The sequence below is a fragment of the Rattus norvegicus genome, chromosome 5 (genome assembly GCF_021556685.1).
Source record: "Rattus norvegicus strain SHRSP/BbbUtx chromosome 5, alternate assembly SHRSP_T2T, whole genome shotgun sequence".
NCBI classification, from domain to species: Eukaryota; Metazoa; Chordata; class Mammalia; order Rodentia; family Muridae; genus Rattus; species Rattus norvegicus.
This window is the reverse complement of record NC_141538.1, coordinates 110,741,810-110,766,559: the sequence shown is the minus strand read 5'-3', so window position 1 is coordinate 110,766,559 and position 24,750 is coordinate 110,741,810.

Genomic DNA, 24,750 nt, shown 5'->3' with positions numbered 1-24,750 from the left:
ATCAGGCTGGTCCAACAGTCAGGCTGATAAATTAGCTCATAGAAACCTTTGTAAAACTTCACACTAGAATCTTTTGTTCTTGAATTGAGCTTGATCATATAGTTTAATTAAATCCTAGATTTCTTTTTTCAAGAAACATGCCTTTATTAATTGATGTTTCTGTAAGTTAACTAGAAATGTATCAGCAAAATTGGAGGCAATTGAGGATGGATTTCTGCCTCATAATCAGCATCGTATAAAACCAAGAATTGAGGCTACAAGGATGTGGTTACCAGTCAAAAGATGGAATCTGAGTCAAACTGTGGGCTTGATAAAGACATGAGATTCTGAATTACCTGAAAGATAAGAGGTCAGAACCATTTAAATACTACATTATTATTATTTAGAGGATTCTTTGTAGTATAAAGAATCAGAACATACTATTGCCCTTTTCTCTAAGAGACAGTCCAAACATGTCCATCAATCACGTGGCCAAAGGAAAAACAAACAAACAAACAAAGAAACAATCAAAGGGGCTGGGGATTTAGCTCAGTGGTAGAGCGCTTGCCTAGGAAGCGCAAGGCCCTGGGTTCAGTCCCCAGCTCTGAAAAAAAAAAAGAACAAAAAAAAAAAAAAAAAAAAAAGAAGCAATCAAAACCACCAAGATCCACAGCCTTGTCCAGAGATTTTGAAGCAGTGTAAAGTGTGTCTGAGATGTAGATCAGTGTAATGGTTCCTATAGCAATAGAGTCTTTATCCCTTGAAAGTGTGCTTTTTCTAATCTGAAATAATAAGCTTTTCATCCCACTGAATTCCTTCAAAGGACTGCACAAGGACTCAGAAGTCCAACAGCGTCCAGAGTAAGATTCAAGAAATATTTCTTTTGGTCTTTCCACTTGCTATCATATTTTCTTCATCTTCATCTAGAGCTCATAAAATGTCTTGCTCAATTTTGCTTTGAACTTCACTTGTATATGTACTGTCTAGTCACAGCATCTCCTTTGCTGTCTTATATTCCAGATGACGTATGATAGGTACTTGATACTTCTACAGATGTTCTTCTCTTTCTATCTATATGCATTCTAACCTGAATCATATACCATTTTCAAATGCTAAGTGGATGAGACTAAATTCTATATTTATGCAATATTTTCTGGGCATGCATATTGTTATTGCTATGTGATTAAAGTAAATACATTTCCATTATTGGACTAAGAATTTCATACCAGACCTCAAATGCTGAGTACTTTATAAGAGATAATTTATTTGAATAATGTACTGAGTCATAAACAGAGTTTCAATATCCCCCTATTAACAACTGATGGACAGAATATGTAGCGCTTTCCTTCTGAATTTCAAAATAGTCTCCCCTGATCAGTTTAGGAAGAAAACTCCTGCTAAATATATTAGAGAAGCAATTATTTGCACACAATACCAAACACCTCAGAAGATTTAAATTTGGTATCCTTTAGCAAGGGCAAATTTAGAATGAAGAAAAGGATGTTACATATGATCTGGAAACTTATGTGACTCAGGATTCACTGTCCATGGCAACCCCAGGATCAGGGAAGGTCTATCCAGGCCACTGTTTATCAAGGAGCATGAGTTCCAGCTATCAAGATATTTCCAGAATTGGGTAAGTCATTCTATACTCGATTCCCAAGTTCTCAAGTAAGAGGAGTAACCTTTCACGATTTGTTTGTGATTTTGATAAACCTCAAGTAAAAGGAATCCTTTCTCCATGAGCTGTTGAGTGTAGGCTGGGCAGAATCTGGGGCAGTGCTGACAGTCTGTAGAAAAGAGACCTCCTTAAGGTTCTACATGCCTAGATGCTAGCTTGGCCTCTGGTAAAGCATTGGAGCTTCTTCCTGAATTGTGGGAAGGAATAAGGTGAGAAGGGCTCATGGAAGTAGGCTAAGCGGGCACTGAAATTTGCTGGAGGTCATGCCAGCTTCCAGAATCCCAGTTAATCCCACTGCCTGAAGACTGTCAACACTCCCCCACAGCCTGCCCAGCTTACCCCAACAGCATCCCCCTCCTTGTCACATATATGGAGAAACCAAGATTTTCCATGACCAAACCAAATTTGCACAATATCTTTCCACAAAACCAGCCCTACAAAGGACAATAGATGGAAAATTCCAACACGAGGAGAAAAACTGCACCCCAGAAAAAGCAAGAAAGTTATCTTCTTTCAACAACCCCAAAAGAAGAAACCACACAAACATAATTCTACCTCTAACAACAAAAATAACAGGAAGCAATAATCATTTTCCTTAATATATCTTAACATCCATGTACTCAATTCCCCAAAAAAGACACAGACTAACAGACTGGATATATAAAGAAGACCCAGAATTTTGCTGCATACAGGAAACACACTGCAGAGACAAAGACAGACACTACCTCAGAGTAAAAGGGTAGGAAATTTTTTTCCAAGCAAATGGTCCCAAGAAGCAAGCTGGAGTAGCCATTCTAATATTGAATAAAATCAACTTTCAACAAAAAGTTATCAAAAAAGATAAGGAAGGACACTTCATACCCATCAAAGGAAAAATCTACCAAGATGAATTCTCAGTTCTGAACATCTATGCTCCAAATGCAAGAGCACCCACATTCATAAAAGAAACTTTACTAAAATTCAAAGCACACATTGCACCTCACACAATAATAGTGGGAGACTTCAACACCCCACTCTCATCAATGAACAAATCATGGAAACAGAAGCTAAATAGAGATATAGTGAAACTAACAGAAGTTGTGAACCAAATGGATTTAACAGATATTTATAGAACATTTCATCCTAAAACAAAAGAATATAGCTTCTTCTCAGCACGTTATGATACCTTCTCCAAAACAGAGCATACAATCAATCCCCAAACAGGCCTCAACAGATACAAGAAGATTGAAATAATCCCATGCATCCTATCAGAACATCACAGACTGGTCTTCAATAACAACAAAAACAACAGAAAGCCCACATACAAATGAAAGCTGAGGAATGCTCTACTCAATGATAACTTGGTCAGGGAAGAAATAAAGAAAGAAATTAAAGACTTTTTAGAATTTAATGAAAAGGAAGGCTCAAAATGCCCCAAATTATGTGACACAATAAAAGCAGTTTTAAGAGGAAAACTCATAGCTCTGAGTGCCTCCAAAGAGAGACTGGAGAGAGCAGACACTAAAAGCTGGACTGCACACCTGAAAGCTCTAGTACAAAAAGAAGCAAACCTGACCAAGAGGAGTAGAGTGTAGGAAATAATCAAACTTGGGGCTGAAATCAACCAAGTAGAAACAAAAAGAACTACACAAAGAATCAACAACACCAGGAGCTGGTTCTTTGAGAAAATCAACAGAATAGATAAACCCTTAGCCAGACTAACCAGAGGGCAGAGAGAGTGTACCCAAATTAACAGAAATGAAAAGGGAGACCTAACAACAGAAACTAAGGAAATCCAAAAAATTATAACATCCTACTACAAAAGCCTATACTCAGCAAAACTGGAAAATCTGAATGAAATGGACAATTTTCTAGCCAGATACCAGGCACCAAAGTTAAATCAGGATCAGATAAACCATCTAAACTGTCCCATAACCACTAAAGAAGTAGAAGCAGCCATTAAAAGCCTTCCAACCAAATAAAAGCCCAGGACCAGATAGGTTTAGTGTTAAATTGTATCAGACCTTCAAAGAAGACATAATACCAATAGTCTTCAAACTATTCCAATGGATAGAAACAGAAGGAACACTAACCAATTAGTTCTATGAAGCCACAATTATGCTCACACCTAAACCACACAAAACCCTCCAAAAATACCCCAGAACTTCAGACCTATTTTACTTATGGATATCAATGCAAAAATACTCAATAAAATTTTTGCAAATGGATTCCAAGAACAAATCAAATGGGTCAAACTAGCTTATGCTCTAAGATTAAAAATCTATAAATGGGACCTCATAAAAATATAAAATTTCTATAAGGCAAAGGACATTGTCAATAGGACAAAATGGCAACCAACAGATGGGGAAAAGATTTTTACCAATCCTACATTAGATAGAGAGCTAATATCCAATATATACAAAGAACTCAAGAAGTTAGACTTCAGAAAACCAAATAACCCTATTAAAATGGGGTACAGAGCTAAACAAAGAATTCTTCACTGAGGAATAGTAAATGACTGAGAAGCACCTCAAGAAATATTCAACATTCTTAGTCATCAGGGAAATGCAAATCAAAACAACCCTGAGATTCTACCTCATAACTGTCAGAATGGCTAAGATCAGAAACTCAGATGACAGCAGATGCTGGCAAGGAGGTGGAGAAAAAGGAATACTCCTCCATGGTTGGTGGTAAAACTATTGTGGAAATCAGTGTGATGGTTCCTCAGAAAACTGGACATAGTACTACCTGAGGACCTTGTTATACCACTCCTGGTCATATACCCAAAAGATGCTTCAACATATAACAAAGATACATGCTTCACTACATTCATAGCAGCCTTATTTATAATAGCCAGAAGCTGGAAAGAACCTACATGTCCTTCAACAGAGGAATGGATACAGAAGGTGTGGTACATTTTCACAATTGGGTACTTACTACTCATCTATTAAAAATAATGATGTTATGAAATTCTTAGGCAAATGGATAGAACTAGAAAACATCGTACTGAGTGAGCTACCACAGACACAAAGAAGCCCTAAGTCCTGTGAACCCTAGATGCTCCAGTGTAAGAGAATTCCAGAGCAGAGAGGCAGGAGTGGGTGGGCGGGTGTACTGGGGAGTACCATAAAGAAAATAAGTTTGAGACACTTTAACCATATATTTTTATCTTATTAATTACAATTTTGAGAATAAAACCAACATCAACTCTCAAAAAATGCAGAGAAGAATTTTAGAAGATTAAAATAAACTGAAGATATACTTAGGAGATATGGATTTACATGAAAATGGCTTAGCTTACATTCATCTCATGAAAGGATTACTAAGTACTGTGAACCATAGCAGTGTATTGCTTCTTCGAGCAAATTTTTCTTTGAGTATGAAAATCCATTTACATATATGGCATATTACTATTTTCATGGCAACAACTAGATAGAGTTGGTAGTTGTGACAGATACATATGGCCTGTTGGAAATATCTATTCTTTGGTCTTTGTTGGCTGGTAATCTGCTAGGTATTTGGTGAAAAATGAGATGGATTAGTACATAAATAGTATTTGAATCTAAAATTGAATTCAATTTTTAGGTATGTTAAGAAAGTTAGTTATTAGAGTATAAGCTAGCTCAGTAGCTAAGTATTAATTTGATTTAAGAAAAGATGGAGATTATAAAAATTGTATGATACTGATTGGGATATTTCTATGAAATAAGTAATTGTGAAAGTTATCTAAATACTGATTGGTAAGTAAATACTGGGTATTCAATAGATAGTGGTCCTTGTCCCTGATCATTCTAAAGCTACTGTTAAAATATGACCAAAAACTAAGTATGAGAATCAGTAAAAAGGAAAATCTCTTTGCAGAAAATTCCAGACGAACATCACCCAGAGCTTCAGAAAAATTATATGAATGTATGTATTTGTGTGTGTGTGTATGTGTATTTGTAGTCACAACATTCTTACACAAACATACATATATTTATGTATATGTATATTTATATATATGTGTATATATATACATGCATGCATACATACATGCATACATACACACAGCCTGGAGCCAACTGAAATATGCTGTGGTAGCTGCAACTGTAACAGTATAGGCTGTTGTCATAAGTACCATTTTTAGCAGAACTGGGGAGAACTGAAACAACTTGAAAGTTTTAAGTGCTTTGGTTTTAAATGAATCCTGGCCACTCTGGGGGCATAGAGATGATAAATCCCAAAAGCAAGTGCTTGGGATTTAGAAATAGTAAACTCTGAGGCAATATCTAATATTTGAGCCTGTAATGTTAAAATGCCACCGACAATGATAAGCTGAACTTGGAAGAGAAAGGACCCTCATGCACATTTAAGCCTTGTCATAGACCTAAAAGCTTTTCCCTGGTCATTTAGATGACCCCAAGACATTTTAGTGCTTGTAGTTTCTTCTGAAAGTTACTTTTTACAAATGCTGACAGATCTTACAATTGCATGAGACAGTCCAAAGTCCATGCAAAACAAAAAGTACTCTTGTCTTAAATTTATTCTATCATTTTGAAAAATCACTTGAAAAATAAAAGTTATTCTACAAAGCATCAAGGGAAGATAATTAATAAAGAAGTTTACATTATGGAATTTGAACTTCACTCATGAACTGCACTCCCAAGTAGAGAATAAGTGATTCATTTGCTTTTGTCTCCATCCAATTTATTCAGCAACAAAGAAAGTTGTCATTTGGTATGGGTTAGTTTTGTGCATATACCAATGACGGTGTGTCTACATGCACCCTTGATGACTCTTGATTGGTCAGAAGATATTCAAACTGAAGATATGTCTGTGTTACCACTGTGACTTAGAAGATGCACATTCTCCTCAACTGTCAGCATCACATTTCTTTGTATTCACAAGTGTTTACTACCTCAGCCAAACCAGACCCTGTCATTGCCCTTCCTGTCACCTGCTGTAGTAATTGCTGACACTGGCAGGCTTTCATTTATTAGGAGGAAACCTGGGGCTATGCCCTTTGAAAGGAAATAGTAAGAACTGTAATAAATGCAGAGGATTAGAATTTTCTAAGCTGTCCCAGAAAGTAAGGCATTTGGGGAGACATTGTCCTCAAATCATTTTGGGCATCAACCTAATTATAAAGGCATTGAGGACCTAGGGCAGTATTGGGTTGTCTTCTCAAAATCAGCAGGAGCCTTTGACTACCAGCCGCCCCATGTGGTTCTGAGTGGGAAAATAAGGATGAAAAAACGTGTTAAGATTCTGTGGATAGAGTGAATTAGTGCTTCGTCTTTCAACACAGGAAGGACAAGGACTCACATGTATTCTTTTCTGCTTTTAGCTATGTCTTTGTAGCCTGTGTAGTACCTATTGCCTTAATTAGGTACCATGCTCCATCCGAAAGGATAGCACAATAGGGCTCCTGTGGGCTTGGTTCTCTTGCATCGTAAAAGCTGAATTTTAATAATAAAATTGATTCGCATCTTTTTCTGAACCTTGTCTCCACTGTATGCTAAATATCTACAGAAGCATTCCTTTCATCAGAGGTGCCTACTGCATATCACTCACTACACAACTCTACACCTGATGGACCAGGGACAAAAACAACTGGGATTTAGCATCTCACCCTAATCTTAAGAAAAACAACAGCCAGGTGGTAAAACATATACAAAGGACTACATTTAAGCTCACATGTTTAAGTGTGCATGTTTGGATGTTTGTGAAAATATAAGGCAAACCTTTCCATTCATATTAAATAGTACAGCTGACCGAACCCCAGAAGACCTGTGAAAACGATGCATGGCAAAACTCTTGCGCTTTATAATAAGGTCAACATTCTCAGTCTATTCCCAGGTAAGAAAATGCAGGAAATAAACTTGTTTTGGGTGTGTGTTTGCTCTAATCTGGAATATCTTGACATAGACATGACAAGCCCTGCTATCTTTGACTTCTGGGTCATGTTCTTATCTTAATCCATTGTGTCTTTCAGTACTTTGCTAGAGAAATCATTCATAATTTCAGATTGTGCCAGAAAATACCAGGCCTCTGCTGGGTATAGAGTGCAGTATGTTCCCCCTTAACTTTTATACATTTCATCGCCTTTTTGAGCTGCCAGTAACTTGTAGACAGCTGCAAAGAGATTGGGCCCTATGAAGACTAAATTGAGCCAGCTTAAGGATTTCCAGGCACTTAACAGTGAGTCACTCTTCTTCCTGCCAGATGTTAGATATGTTACCATGAAAAGGAATCAGAGGGATACACATAGCAGTTTCTTCAACCAATAATTCTATCAAAGCTTAAGTATAATACAGAAAACAGAAGATTTCTTAATAAAACCAAAGGTGACATCATATTTTACCAGTGTGTTTCAGTGTTTCAGTAAATGAAGAATCTCTAGCTTTAAGTGGGAGCAAAATGTCTCTACTACCACAAAGAATAGCTGAGACATCTGTCACAAGTAATGCCATGGTTGCTTAAAATTAATGTGTTAAAATGACTTTAATGTTTTAAAGAATTATATTCAGATTAGATGTTGCAATTATGTGTTTGTGAATATCATATTTATATATTCATATCTGGTGCTGGGATGGAAATAAAAATAATTGACCTAGTCAGGAAGTAAATAATGAAGTGAAAATGAATATAATTTTAGGGAGGAATAGCAGGTAGAACAGTGTCGTTCTACCATGGTAGTTCCTATGAAGGACTTCATTGATTATCATAAAGCCTCTTACCAAGACTATCAGTAATTATTATGTTTCTCAATTGAATTACTTCAAGAAAGCTCCCTTCACTTTGACATTTTGTTTATTTATTTTATGTGACTGTAGCAGTAGGCATATATACACACATATATGTTCAGAGGCCAGAAGAAGGCACCAGATGCTCTGGAGATAATAATCACATTAGGGTATGAGCTCTTGATATGAGTGTTGGAAAGAAAACTCCAGTCAATTCCAGAGCATCAAGCACTCTTAATTACTGAACCATCTATTCACTTCCCCTCAAACTCCATATTTCCAGCATATTTATTGTTACATGTTTATACCTTGGTGAACCAAAGAGCTTTTAGCAAGGTTACTCAAAGAAGTAGGAATGAATGAAAAACAACTACATTACCAAGAGCGTATTCCGACATGGAATTATGCAGTCAGTTTGATAGTAGGAGGATCTTGTCTCTTCAGCTCCATTGGTCAGAATCCCCTCCTGCAGCATGAGTTCATTCCTTTTTATATTTTGGAGAAGAACCATTGAGAAACTTCTAAATTTCTGTTCTGCCATACTTGTGACCTTTCATCTTCTAAGTCACTCAAGCATCCTGCTCCCTCTCTTTTTTGCCTGGAGGGAATGTTTCAGTCCAGAGGAAACTAACAAGTAAAAGGAAGAATTGCATTGGTGTAGTAGTCCTGATGCTTCAATAATACTTATTCTGCTTTAAAATGATGCAATATGAGAGAGAGCTGGACCCCCAGAAGTGCGGACCCTCCTGAGAACTCAGAGGAGACAACTCTCTGCCCACATTCCCGACACAAGAGGAAATCTCCTAGTGCCATCTATGCCCCCTGGGCACAGGGACCTAGAAGCAGTCCGGGGTAGAACCATTCTGGTATCTGCCTGTGCCAAGAGCTGAAAGCCAGTTGCCAGGAGTGCCTACACCCCTGAGAGCAGAACTCTCTTTTCCCAGATCCAGCTGAAAGAAAATAGGACTACAGGAGTGCTGACACACAGGACTATAGGAGGGTCAAGCCACTTTCAGAGTCAGCAAGACAGGCCAACATCAGAGACAAGCTGGTGGCAAGAGGCAAACACAGGAACCTAAGCATCAGAAACCAAGACTACTTGGCATTGCCAGAGCCCAGCTTTCCCACCAAAGCACATATTGGATATCCAAACACACTAGAAAAGCAAGATTTAGACATAAAATCAGATTTCATAATGATGATGGAGGACTTTAAAGAAAGACATAAATAACTCCCTTAAAGAAATACAGGACACCACAAGTAAACAAGTAGAAGCCCTTAAAGAGGAAATGCCTTAAAGAATTACAGGAAAACACAAACAAACGTGAAGGAATTGAACAAAACTGTCCAGGATTTAAAAAGGGACATAGAACCAATAAAAGAAGCACAAAAGGAGACAGCCCTAGAGATAGAAAACCTAGAGAAGAGATCAGGAGTCATAGATGTAAGTATCACAAACAGAATTCAAGAGATACTCTATCAATAGATAGAAGAGAGATTCTGAGGGGCAGAAGATAACATAGAAAATATTGACACAACCCTCAAAGATAATGTAAAACACAAAATGGTCCTAGTCCAACACATCAAGGAAATCCAGGGACACAGTGAAAACATCAAACCTAAAGATAATAGTTATAGAAGAGAGTGAAGACTCCCAAATTAAAGGGCCAGAAAATATGTTCAACAAAGTTATAGAAAAAAAAAAAACTTCCTTAATCTAAAGAAAGAGATGCCCATAAACATAGAAGAAGCCTACAGAACTCCAAATAGATTGGACCAGAAAAGAAATTCCTCTCTTCACATCATAGTCAAAACACAAAATTCACAAAGAAAGAATATTAAAAGCAGTAAGGGAAAATTGTCTAGTAACATATAAAGGCAGAACTATCAGAATCACACCAGACTTCACACCAGAAACTATGAAAGCCAGAAGATCCTGGGCAAATGTCATACAGTCCCTAAGAGAACACAAATGCCAGCGCAGGCTACTATATCCAGCAAAACTCTCAATTAACATAGATGGGAAAACAAAATAATCCATGACAATACTAAATTTACACAATATCTTTCTACAAATACAGCACTACCAGGGATAATTGATGAAAAACTCCAACACAGGGAGGGAAACCACCCTAGAAAAAGCAATAAAGTAATCTCCTTACAACAAAACCAAAAGAAGAGAGACAAACAAACTTAACCCCACTTCTAATAATGAAAATTACAGGAAGGAACAGTCACTATTCCTTAATATCTCTTAACATCAATAGAGTCAATTCCCCCCCAAAAATGCATAGTTTAACAAACTGGATATGGAAAGATGACTCTGCACTTTGCTGCATGCAGAAAACACACCTCAGAGTCAAAGACAGAGACTACCTTATAGTAAAAGGCTGGAAAAAAACTTTCCAAGCAAATGGTCAGAAGAAACAAGTTGGAGTAGCCATTCTAATATTGAATAAAATCAACTTTCAACCAAAAGTCATCAAAAAGATAAAGAAAGACACTTCATACTCATCAAAGGAAAAATCCACCAAGATGAACTCTCAATCCAAAATATCTATGCTGCAAATGCAAGGGCACCTGCATACACAAAAGAAACCTTACTAAAGCTCAAATCACACATTGAACCTCACATAATAATAGAACGAGATTTCAACATCCTACTCTCATCAAAGGACAGATCATAAAAACCGAAATTAAACAGAGACATAGGGAAACTAACAGCACTTAAGAACCAAATGAACTTAACAGATATTTATAGAATATTTCATCATAAAACAAAGGATACACCTTCTTCTTAGCACCTCATAGTACCTTCTCCAAAACTGACAAAATAATCAGTCATAAAACAGGCCTCAATAGATACAAGAAGATAGAAATAATCCCATGAATCCTACCTATCAGAACACCACAGACTAAGGCTGGTCTTCAATAACGACAAAAACAACCGAAAGCCCACATATACATGGAAGATCAAAAACACTCTACTCAATGATAACTTGGTCAAGAAAGAAATGGAAAAAGAAATTAAAGACTTTTTCCGAACAAATATCAGGTACCAAAGTTAAATCAGGAACAAATAAACCATCTAAACATCCCAATAACTACTATAGAAATAGAAGGAGTTATTAAAAGTCTCCCAACCAAAAAGAGCCCAGAATCAGATGGGTTTAGTGTAGAATTCTATCAGACCTTCATAGAAGACCTCATACCAAGAGTGTCCAAACTTTTCCACAAAATTGAAGCAGACGGAGGGCTACCAAATTCCTTCTTTGAAGCCACAATAATGCTTATACCTAAATCACACAAAGAACCAAAAAATAAAGAGAACCTCAGACCAATTTCCCTTACGAATATTGCTGCAAAAATACTCAGTAAATTCTTGCAAACCGAATCAAAGAACACATCAAAATGATCATCCATCATTATCAAGTAGGCTTTATCCCAGGAATAGAGGGACAGTTCAATATATGGAAATCCATCATTGTAACCCTCTATATAAACACACATGTATAAAAACCACATGATCATTTCATTAGATGCTGAGAAAGCATTTGACAAAATTCAACACCCTTTCATGATAAAAGTCCTGGAAAGATCAGGAATTCAAGGCCCATAACTAAACATAGTAAAAGCCATATACAGCAAACCAGTAGCTAACATTAAACTAAATGGAGAGAAACATGAAGCAATCTCAACAAAATCAGGGACTAGATAAGGCTGCTCACTCTTTCCCAACTTATTCAATACAGTACTCGAAATCCTAGCCAGAGCAATCAAATAACTAAAAGAGGTCAAATGGATACAAATCGGAAAGGAAGAAATCAAAATATCACTATTTGCAAATGATATGATAGTATCCTTACGTGACTCCAAATGTTCCACCAGAGAACTACTAAGCCTGAAAACAACTTCAGCAAAGCTGCAGGGTATAAAGTTACCTCAAACAAATCAGTAGCCTTCCTCTACTCGAAGAATAAACAAGCCAAGAAAGATATTAGGAAAATGCCACCCTTCACAATAGTCCCAAATAACATAAAATACCTTGGTGTGACTTTAACCAAGCAAGTGAAAGATCTGTATGAAAAGAACTTCAAGTCTCTGAAGAAAGAAATTGAGTATCTCAGAAGATGGAAAGACCTCCAATGCTCATGGATTAGCAAGATTAATATAGTAAAAATGGCCATTTCACCTAAAGCAATCTACAGATTCAATGCAATGCCTATCAAAATTCCAACTCAATTCTTCACAGAGTTAGAAAGAGCAATTTTCAAATTCATTTGGAGTAACAAAATACCCAGGATAGCAAAATCTATACTCAACAATAAGAGAATTTCTGGGGGATTGCTATCCCTGATGTCAAGCAGTATTACACAGAAACAGTGATAAAAAACTGTATGGGATTTGTTTAGAGACAGGCAGGTAGATCAGTGGAATAGAATTTAAGACCCAGAAATGGACCCATAGACCTATGGTCAGTTGATCTTTGACAAAGGAGCTAAAATCATCCAATGGAAAAGAGATAGCATTTTCAACAAATGGTGCTGTTTCAACTGGAGGTCAGCATGTAGAAGAATGCAAATCGATCGATTTTTTATTGAACTGTACAAAACTTAAGTCCAAGTGGATCAAGAACCTCCGCATATAACCAGATACACTAAAACTAATAGAAAAAAGTGAGGAAGGATCTTGAACACATGGGCACTGGAAAAACTCCTGAACAAAACACCAATGGCTTATGCTCTAAGATCAAAAATTGACAAACAGGACCTCATAAAACTGCAAAGCTTCTGTAAGGCAAATGACATTGTCATTAGGACAAAATGGCAACCACAGATTGGGAAAAGATCCTTACCAATCCTACATCTGATAGAAAGCTAATATCCAAAATATACAAAGAGCTCAAGAAGTTAGATTCTAGAGAGCCAAATAACCCTACTTAAGAAATGGGGTACAAATCTAAAAAAAAATTGTAAGCTGAAGAATATCAAATGGCTGATGAGGACCTAAAGAAATGCTCAACATACTTAGTCATCAGTGAAATGTAAATCAAAACAATACTGAGATTCTACCTCACACCAGTCAGAATGGCTAAGATAAAAACTCAGATGACAACTGATGCTGGTGAAAATGTGGAGAAAGAGGAACACTTCTTTCATGGGATTGTAAACTGGTACAACCACTCTGGAAATCAGACTGGAGGTTCCTCAGAAAATTGGATATTCCACTACCTGAGGACCCAGCTATACCTCTTCTGGGCATATACCCAAAAGATGTTCCAACATACAACAAAGAGACATGCTCCAATATATTTATAGCAGCCTCATTTATAATAGCAAGAATGTGGAAAGAACCCTGATGCCCTTCAAGATAGGAATGGATACAGAGTGATATATCTACACAATGGAGTGGTACTCAGCTATCAAAAACAATGACTTCATGAAATTCATAGGCAAATGGATTGAACTACAAAATATCATCCTGAGTGAGGTAACCCAATCACAGAAAAACACATATGGTATGCATTCACTGATAAGTGGATATTAGCCCAAAAGCTTGAATTACCCAAGATACAATCCACAGACCATATGAAGTTCAAGAAGACAGATGACCAAAATGCAGATGCCTCACTCCTTAAAAAGGGGAATAAAGATATCCATGGAGAGGTGGGTATGGAGGCAGAGTTTGGAGCAGAGACTGAAGGAACAGTCATTCAGATCCTACCCCACATGGACTACACACACACACACACACACACACACACACACACACACAGAGAGAGAGAGAGAGAGAGAGAGAGAGAGAGAGAGAGAGAGAGAGAGAGAGATCAATATATATAAAAACCACCAAGACTAAGAAGCTAAGAAGGGCATGCTGACAGGAATCGGATATAGATGTCTCCTGAGAGACACAGCCAGAGCATGTCAAATACAGAGGTGAATGCTAGCAGCAAACCACTGAACTAAGAATGGACCCCTGCTGGAGGAATTAGACAAAGGGTTGAGAGAGCTGAAGGGGCTTGCAACCCCATAAGAACAACCATACCAACTTACCAGGGCTTCCAGAGACTAAACTACTACCCAAAGACTATACATGGACTGACCCATGGTTCCAACTTCATATGTAGCAGAAGATGGCCTTGTTGGGCAACAATGGAAGGAGAAGTCCTTGGTCCTGACAAGGTCCCACAGTGTATGGGAATGTTGGGAGGCAGAAAAGGTGGGGTGGATGTGGAGTGGAATACCCTTCTAGAAGAAGGGGAGGGAATGGGATAGGGAGCTTATGTCCAGGAAACTGGGAAAGGGAATAACATTTGAAATGTAAGTTAAAAAAAACCAATAAAATATTTATTTGAAAAAAATGATGCAATACACAAAAGTGGTAAAACTGCTGATTTAAATCTATCAAAGAGGATCCACAATGTGATATTAAGTGGAAAGGTAATAGCCCACCACTTAAGAAAAAAAAAGACCTTTCACACAACGTAAATGATGCATGTTCTCAAGTGTTTTCAGATACTAGTAGCCCTACTGTCTCATAGTGCTTGCCAATGACCACACTCTACTACCTCAAGTAAGCATTATTTTCTTACATCATTATAAAAAGAAGTGTTAGTACAGTAAAGAAAACTATACTGAGAGAATATGCTTACATAATTGTATAATTATGGCTTTATTTAAAGCTTAGTATGGCTAACTTCTTTCTGTACCTAATGTGTAAGGTAACCATTATCATAGACAATGATGTATAAGAAAGTTTAATAGAGATAGGAATTGTTTCTCTCTATAGTATTAGCTGTCCATTGAGAATTGGAGCATGACTCTGAAGAGAGAAATTACTGTCATTTAATTTAGAATTGCTTAAATACTTTAGATTCTAAGTTATTTAGAATTGTTGTAAGAATTAAATTGACACGTAATAATATACGTGTGCTAGGTTTTTTATTCAAATGATCTGCTGATATTAGTTTTCAAATTCAGGTAGATGTACCGTGACTTCTATAAGCAAGAAATATATTCACACACACACACACACACACACACACACACACACACACACACACACACACTGAAAGTAGATAAATCTCAACTAAAACCACAGGTCTTAGACCAAAGATATGATTCTGCTCAACTTTTATACCTTACCAAATTCATTTGAGTATCACATTCTTCTAAAACTCACAAAAGTATTACTTTTTCTAGTAAATAAAATTAGGTATGACTAGAGATTAGCAAATCAAAACATCTAGCTATGAGAAAATAAAGAAAAATTTTATATGCTTATCAGAACAACTTTTTAGCACCTGAGAAGAAAGAAGTGTCAGCTGGACAATTGCCTTGTCTGTTTATCTTGTGGGCATATCCTTAGGGCATTGTCTTGACCAATAATTGACATTGGAGGGTCCGACAACTGCAGGCAATACGAGGGCTTGGACGGTATAAAAGTGGAATCCAGAGAACCAGCCACCAGGCCTTCCTCCATGAGTTCTGCTTCCAGTTCGTACTCTGACGTTCCTGAAAGATGGCTTGTGATTTGGAAATGTGAACCAATTAGACCCTTGTACAAGTTTCTTTATTGAAAATATTTCATTATAACAGCCTAGGAGAAGCTTGAAAATTAGTATGTATATTTTTAAAATAGAATGAAGGCGGAAAATATTTTGCTATCAAATTGTCATGTAAAAATATTTTAGGAAGGTATTTTGTTTGAAAAGGAAGGCAGGAGGCCAACGTTTGCTTACATTAGGAATTTAGGTTTTGTAGAAAATGTTTCAAGACTTTGAAAAATGGCTCTTAGGTTATGCTTATTGCAGGATTTTTTTTTAAAAAATCAATGATAGAAGTAAATAACTTGGAACTAAAAGGTAAGTAATTTCTTGGAGCAAAAGAGCATGTAGATCTGCAGGGTCCTTGTCTATTGAGAGAAAGACAGTGAAATAAATGAAAGAAGTGATAAGACGGCCAATGAAAACAACTGACCAGTTGCTGAAATGTGAGATGATGTGTGTCCCGAAACTAATGCAAAGACAAGACACACAGGGAAAGCAATCAAGACAATAAGACATATCATTTGAAAACAGGGAAAGAATAGATTACAAGGCAATAGGAAATGGATAATTAAGACACCCATGAAACACACTCATTCCTCACAGCTTAAGGTATCAGCGTATCAGCTGGCTTTACCTTTTGCCAAGAATTGAAGAATACTACTGTGATAGATATTTTTGGTTGTCAACTGATTATATCTAGAACTAACTAAAACCCCCAAATGGGATGAACAAACATTTGATGTGGTTGTGGTTAATTCAAAGTGGGAAGATCTACTTCTAATTCAGCTCATAGAGGTAGGAAGAAGCATTTTTAATCTGGATGGCAAGCAAAGAAGACATAACTTTAATCCAGATCTTTTGATCTGGGAAAACTTACCCCTCATAAGGGCCACACCTTCTGCTGGAAGCATATATAAGTACATGGAAGAAGGTAGCTTTTGCTCTGCATCTATTTGTTCTTGCCTCAGTAACAAATGCATTTCTTCATTAGCGTTCAAGCCTACTTCTTCAGGGTTCAAGTATACACTAAAGATCAGCTGAGACATCCAGCTCATGAACTAAGCAACTACTGAATTCTTAAACTTTCCATTCAAAAAGTAGCTATTTGAATAGATAGAACACAGCCTATAGGCCATTTTAAGAATCCCTTTCTATATAGAGAGATACTGTTGGACTGTCTTGATCTGTCAGCCACCCAAGTAATGACATGCAGACATTTTATTAGTTATCAAAGCTTAGTCTTAGGTTTCTTGTTCCTACCTAGCTTATATAACTTAAATTGATCAGTTTCTACTAATCTGCATTCTGCAAAGTGGCTCCTCACCTCTCCTCAATCCCAGTACATGTTTCATCTTCCAGATCTGACTAGCAAACTCCCCTCAACTGACTCTTGCCCAGAATTTCTATCTCAACATGGAAGTTTGGCCTATCATCTCCTGCTTTGCTATAGGCCAATCAGCTCTTTATTAAACCAATCAGAAGGTGATAGAGAAGACATTCACAAAATACAGAGACAAGTGATATTTCATACAAGGAAAGCCTTTAAACAGATCATAAGAGATTATCCCAAGTCCCACACCCGCGGATCCCGGCCCGCAGCAGCTCTCTGCTCCCAGACCCGGTGAGAGAGAGACCCAACCGCCTGGTCAGGTGGGCACTCCTGAGGCTGCAGAGCGGAAGAGACCACCAACACTGCTCACCCCTGCCCACATCCCTGGCCCAAGAGGAAACTGTATAAGGCCTCTGGGCTCCCGTGGGGGAGGGCCCAGGAGCGGCAGGACTTCTGCGCCTGAGACACCGCCGGAACCTGAAAGAAACAGACCGGATAAACAGTTCTCTGCACCCAAATCCCGTGGGAGGGAGAGCTAAACCTTCAGAGAGGCAGACAGGCCTGGGAAACCAGAAGAGACTGCTCCCTGCACACACATCTCGGACGCCAGAGGAAAAAGCCAAAGACCATCTGGAACCCTGGTGCACTGAAGTTCCCGGAAGGGGCGGCACAGGTCTTCCTGGTTGCTGCCGCTGCAGAGAGCCCCTGAGCAGCACCCCACGAGCGAACCTGAGCCTCGGGACCACAGGTAAGACCAAATTTTCTGCTGCAAGAAAGCTGCCTGGTGAACTCAAGACACAGGCCCACAGGAACAGCTGAAGACCTGTAGAGAGGAAAAACTACACGCCCGAAAGCAGAACACACTGTCCCCATAACTGACTGAAAGAGAGGAAAACAGGTCTACAGCACTCCTGACACACAGGCTTATAGGTCAGTCTAGCCACTGTCAGAAATAGCAGAACAAAGTAACACTAGAGATAATCTGATGGCGAGAGGCAAGCGCAGGAACCCAAGCAACAGAAACCAAGACTGCATGCCATCATCGGAGCCCAATTCTCCCACCAAAACAAACATGGAATATCCAAACACACCAGAAAAGCAAGATCTAGTTTCAAAATCATATTTGATCATGATGCTGGAGGACTTCAAGAAAGACATGAACACACTTAGGGAAACACAGGAAATCATTAATAAACAAGTAGAGGCCTACAGAGAGGAATGGCAAAAATCCCTGAAAGAATTCCAGGAAAACACAATCAAACAGATGAAGGAATTAAAAATGGAAATAGAAGCAATCAAGAAAGAACACATGGAAACAACCCTGGATATAGAAAACCAAAAGAAGAGACAAGGAGCTGTAGATACAAGCTTCACCAACAGAATACAAGAGATGGAAGAGAGAATCTCAGGAGCAGAAGATTCCATAGAAATCATTGACTCAACTGTCAAAGATAATGTAAAGCAGAAAAAGCTACTGGTCCAAAACATACAGGAAATCCAGGACTCAATGAGAAGATCAAACCTAAGGATAATAGGTATAGAAGAGAGTGAAGACTCCCAGCTCAAAGGACCAGTAAATATCTTCAACAAAATCATAGAAGAAAACTTCCCTAACCTAAAAAAAGAGATACCCATAGACATACAAGAAGCCTACAGAACTCCAAATAGATTGGACCAGAAAAGAAACACCTCCCGTCACATAATTGTCAAAACACCAAACGCACAAAATAAAGAAAGAATATTAAAAGCAGTAAGGGAAAAAGGTCAAGTAACATATAAAGGGAGACCCATCAGAATCACACCAGACTTCTCGCCAGAAACTATGAAGGCCAGAAGATCCTGGACTGATGTCATACAGACCCTAAGAGAACACAAATGCCAGCCCAGGTTACTGTATCCAGCAAAACTCTCAATTAACATTGATGGAGAAACCAAGATATTCCATGACAAAACCAAATTTACACAATATCTTTCTACAAATCCAGCACTACAAAGGATAATAAATGGTAAAGCCCAACATAAGGAGGCAAGCTATACCCTAGAAGAAGCAAGAAACTAATCGTCTTGGCAACAAAACAAAGAGAATGAAAGCACACAAACGTAACCTCACATCCAAATATGAATATAAAGGGAAACAATAATCACTATTCCTTAATATCTCTCAATATCAATGGCCTCAACTCCCCAATAAAAAGACATAGATTAACAAACTGGATACGCAACGAGGACCCTGCATTCTGCTGCCTACAGGAAACACACCTCAGAGACAAAGACAGACACTACCTCAGAGTGAAAGGCTGGAAAACAACTTTCCAAGCAAATGGTCAGAAGAAGCAAGCTGGAGTAGCCATTCTAATATCAAATAAAATCAATTTCCAACTAAAAGTCATCAAAAAAGATAAGGAAGGACACTTCATATTCATCAAAGAAAAAATCAACCAAGATGAACTCTCAATCCTAAATATCTATGCCCCAAATACAAGGGCACCTACATACGTAAAAGAAACCTTACTAAAGCTCAAAACACACATTGCACCTCACACAATAATAGTGGGAGATTTCAACACCCCACTCTCATCAATGGACAGATCATGGAAACAGAAATTAAACAGTGATGTCGACAGACTAAGAGAAGTCATGAGCCAAATGGACTTAACGGATATTTATAGAACATTCTATCCTAAAGCAAAAGGATATACCTTCTTCTCAGCTCCTCATGGTACTTTCTCCAAAATTGACCATATAATTGGTCAAAAAACGGGCCTCAACAGGTACAGAAAGATAGAAATAATCCCATGCGTGCTATCGGACCACCACGGCCTAAAACTGGTCTTCAATAACAATAAGGGAAGAATGCCCACATATACGTGGAAATTGAACAATGCTCTACTCAATGATAACCTGGTCAAGGAAGAAATAAAGAAAGAAATTAAAAACTTTTTAGAATTTAATGAAAATGAAGATACAACATACTCAAACTTATGGGACACAATGAAAGCTGTGCTAAGAGGAAAACTCATAGCGCTGAGTGCCTGCAGAAAGAAACAGGAAAGAGCATATGTCAGCAGCTTGACAGCACACCTAAAAGCTCTAGAACAAAAAGAAGCAAATACACCCAGGAGGAGTAGAAGGCAGGAAATAATCAAACTCAGAGCTGAAATCAACCAAGTAGAAACAAAAAGGACCATAGAAAGAATCAACAGGACCAAAAGTTGGTTCTTTGAGAAAATCAACAAGATAGATAAACCCTTAGCCAGACTAACGAGAGGACACAGAGAGTGCGTCCAAATTAACAAAATCAGAAATGAAAAGGGAGACATAACTACAGATTCAGAGGAAATTCAAAAAATCATCAGATCTTACTATAAAAACCTATATTCAACAAAATTTGAAAATCTTCAGGAAATGGACAATTTCCTAGACAGATACCAGGTATCAAAGTTAAATCAGGAACAGATAAACCAGTTAAACAACCCCATAACTCCTAAGGAAATAGAAGTAGTCGTTAAAGGTCTCCCAACCAAAAAGAGCCCAGGTCCAGATGGGTTTAGTGCAGAATTCTATCAAACCTTCATAGAAGACCTCATACCAATATTATCCAAACTATTCCACAAAATTGAAACAGATGGAGCCCTACCGAATTCCTTCTACGAATCTACAATTACTCTTATACCTAAACCACACAAAGACACAACAAAGAAAGAGAACTTCAGACCAATTTCCCTTATGAATATCGACGCAAAAATACTCAATAAAATTCTGGCAAACCGAATTCAAGAGCACATCAAAACAATCATCCACCATGATCAAGTAGGCTTCATCCCAGGCATGCAGGGATGGTTTAATATACGGAAAACCATCAACGTGATCCATTATATAAACAAACTGAAAGAACAGAACCACATGATCATTTCATTAGATGCTGAGAAAGCATTTGACAAAATTCAACACCCCTTCATGATAAAAGTCCTGGAAAGAATAGGAATTCAAGGCCCATACCTAAACATAGTAAAAGCCATATACAGCAAACCAGTTGCTAACATTAAACTAAATGGAGAGAAACTTGAAGCAATCCCACTAAAATCAGGGACTAGACAAGGCTGCCCACTCTCTCCCTACTTATTCAATATAGTTCTTGAAGTTCTAGCCAGAGCAATCAGACAACAAAAGGAGATCAAAGGGATACAGATCGGAAAAGAAGAGGTCAAAATATCACTATTTGCAGATGATATGATAGTATATTTAAGTGATCCCAAAAGTTCCACCAGAGAACTACTAAAGCTGATAAACAACTTCAGCAAAGTGGCTGGGTATAAAATTAACTCAAATAAATCAGTTGCCTTCCTCTATACAAAAGAGAAACAAGCCGAGAAAGAAATTAGGGAAACGACACCCTTCATAATAGACCCAAATAATATAAAGTACCTCGGTGTGACTTTAACCAAGCAAGTAAAAGATCTGTACAATAAGAACTTCAAGACACTGAAGAAAGAAATTGAAGAAGACCTCAGAAGATGGAAAGATCTCCCATGCTCATGGATTGGCAGGATTAATATAGTAAAAATGGCCATTTTACCAAAAGCAATCTACAGATTCAATGCAATCCCCATCAAAATACCAATCCAATTCTTCAAAGAGTTAGACAGAACAATTTGCAAATTCATCTGGAATAACAAAAAACCCAGGATAGCTAAAGCTATCCTCAACAATAAAAGGACTTCAGGGGGAATCACTATCCCTGAACTCAAGCAGTATTACAGAGCAATAGTGATAAAAACTGCATGGTATTGGTACAGAGACAGACAGATAGACCAATGGAATAGAATTGAAGACCCAGAAATGAACCCACACACCTATGGTCACTTGATTTTTGACAAAGGAGCCAAAACCATCCAATGGAAAAAAGATAGCATTTTCAGCAAATGGTGCTGGTTCAACTGGAGGGCAACATGTAGAAGAATGCAGATCGATCCATGCTTATCACCCTGTACAAAGCTTAAGTCCAAGTGGATCAAGGACCTCCACATCAAACCAGACACACTCAAACTAATAGAAGAAAAACTAGGGAAGCATCTGGAACACATGGGCACTGGAAAAAATTTCCTGAACAAAACACCAATGGCTTATGCTCTAAGATCAAGAATTGACAAATGGGATCTCATAAAACTGCAAAGCTTCTGTAAGGCAAAGGACACTGTGGTTAGGACAAAACGGCAACCAACAGATTGGGAAAAGATCTTTACCAACCCTACAACAGATAGAGGCCTTATATCCAAAATATACAAAGAACTCAAGAAGTTAGACCGCAGGGAAACAAATAACCCTATTAAAAAATGGGGTTCAGTGCTAAACAAAGAATTCACAGCTGAGGAATGCCGAATGGCTGAGAAACACCTAAAGAAATGTTCAACATCTTTAGTCATAAGGGAAATGCAAATCAAAACAACCCTGAGATTTCACCTCACACCAGTGCGATTGGCTAAGATCAAAAACTCAGGTGACAGCAGATGCTGGCGAGGTTGTGGAGAAAGAGGAACACTCCTCCATTGTTGGTGGGATTGCAGACTGGTAAAACCATTCTGGAAATCAGTCTGGAGGTTCCTCAGAAAATTGGACATTGAACTGCCTGAGGATCCAGCTATACCTCTCTTGGGCATATACCCAAAAGATGCCTCAACATATAAAAGAGACACGTGCTCCACTATGTTCATCGCAGCCTTATTTATAATAGCCAGAAAATGGAAAGAACCCAGATGCCCTTCAACAGAGGAATGGATACAGAAAATGTGGTACATCTACACAATGGAATACTACTCAGCTATCAAAAACAACGAGTTTATGAAATTCGTAGGCAAATGGTTGTTACTGGAAAATATCATCCTGAGTGAACTAACCCAATCACAGAAAGACATACATGGTATGCACTCATTGATAAGTGGCTATTAGCCCAAATGCTTGAATTACCCTAGATCCCTAGAACAAACGAAACTCAAGACGGATGATCAAAATGTGAATGCTTCACTCCTTCTTTAAATGAGGAAAAAGAATACCCTTGGCAGGGAAGGGAGAGGCAAAGATTAAAACAGAGACTGAAGGAACACCCATTCAGAGCCTGTCCCACATTTGGCCCATACATATACAGCCACCCAATTGGACTAGATGGATGAAGCAAAGAAGTGCAGACTGACAGGAGCCGGATGTAGATCGCTCCTGAGAGACACAGCCAGAATACAGCAAATACAGAGGCGAATGCCAGCAGCAAACCACTGAACTGAGAATAGGTCCCCTATTGAAGGAATCAGAGAAAGAACTGGAAGAGCTTGAAGGGGCTCGAGACCCCAAAAGTACAACAATGCCAAGCAACCAGAGCTTCCAGGGACTAAGCCACTACCTAAAGACTATACACGGACTGACCCTGGACTCTGACCCCATAGGTAGCAATGAATATCCTAGTAAGAGCACCAGTGGAAGGGGAAGCCCTGGGTCCTGCTAAGACTGAACCCCCAGTGAACTAGTCTATGGGGGGAGGGCGGCAATGGTGGGAGTGTTGGGAGGGGAACACCCATAAGGAAGGGGAGGGGGGAGGGGGATGTTTGCCCGGAAACCGGGAAAGGGAATAACACTCGAAATGTATATAAGAAATACTCAAGTTAATAAAAAAAAGAAAAAAAGAAAAAAAAAAGAGATTATCCCAACAGAGATATTCATGTTCTAAGTTTCATTATCTTAGAGATCCTTGACCAATATATCAAGCATCAAGGTGAGAATATATCTATGATACACTCTCCTAATGAGGCCTGTAGCTACCATACTAAGACATGAATGGTCAGGCATAAGAGATCCCTAACATTATATTTACAGAGGACATACATTTAACTATTAAAATAGATCTAGACAATTGTTTCAAGGTTACAAATACAAATTCAAAATTTAGGTTACCCATTCGCAGAGGTCAATCAACTTTTTGCTTACACTGAGCCAACCCTTTGCTTTCCAGATCTCAGTTTTCTACTAAAGGATCGAAAACTTCTACTTTTTCCAGCATGCTCTGGACAAGTTTAGTCACCGTGAGGCAGTGGGAGACGCTTATAAAAAGCATGGAAATCCATGGTTCCACCCACTCCTCTCTTCTACCCTACACTCCTGTTGACTCCAACATCTGTTTACTTCAGAGCCTCTAGCTACATTCATATAGCCTTTTAGTTTGCATGGATCAATCAATCTTCATTGGAAAAACATTTAATTTCTAATCTATCCCTTAGTATATTCTTCAATATTCATTTCAAATCCAAAGTTAGCTTTAGTTCTACCAGACAGAGCTCTCTTGTCCTGGTCTCTTCCTATCTCCTCTCTGACCTTCTCTTTTCTTCCCTCAGAAAAGGGAAGGACTTCCATGGATATCAACTAGCCTTGACATATGAAGTTGGACTAAGATTAGGTACATCTTCTTCTGTTGAGGCTAGACAAGGCAGCCCAGTTAGGGGAAAGTAGCTCAAAGGTCAGCAGT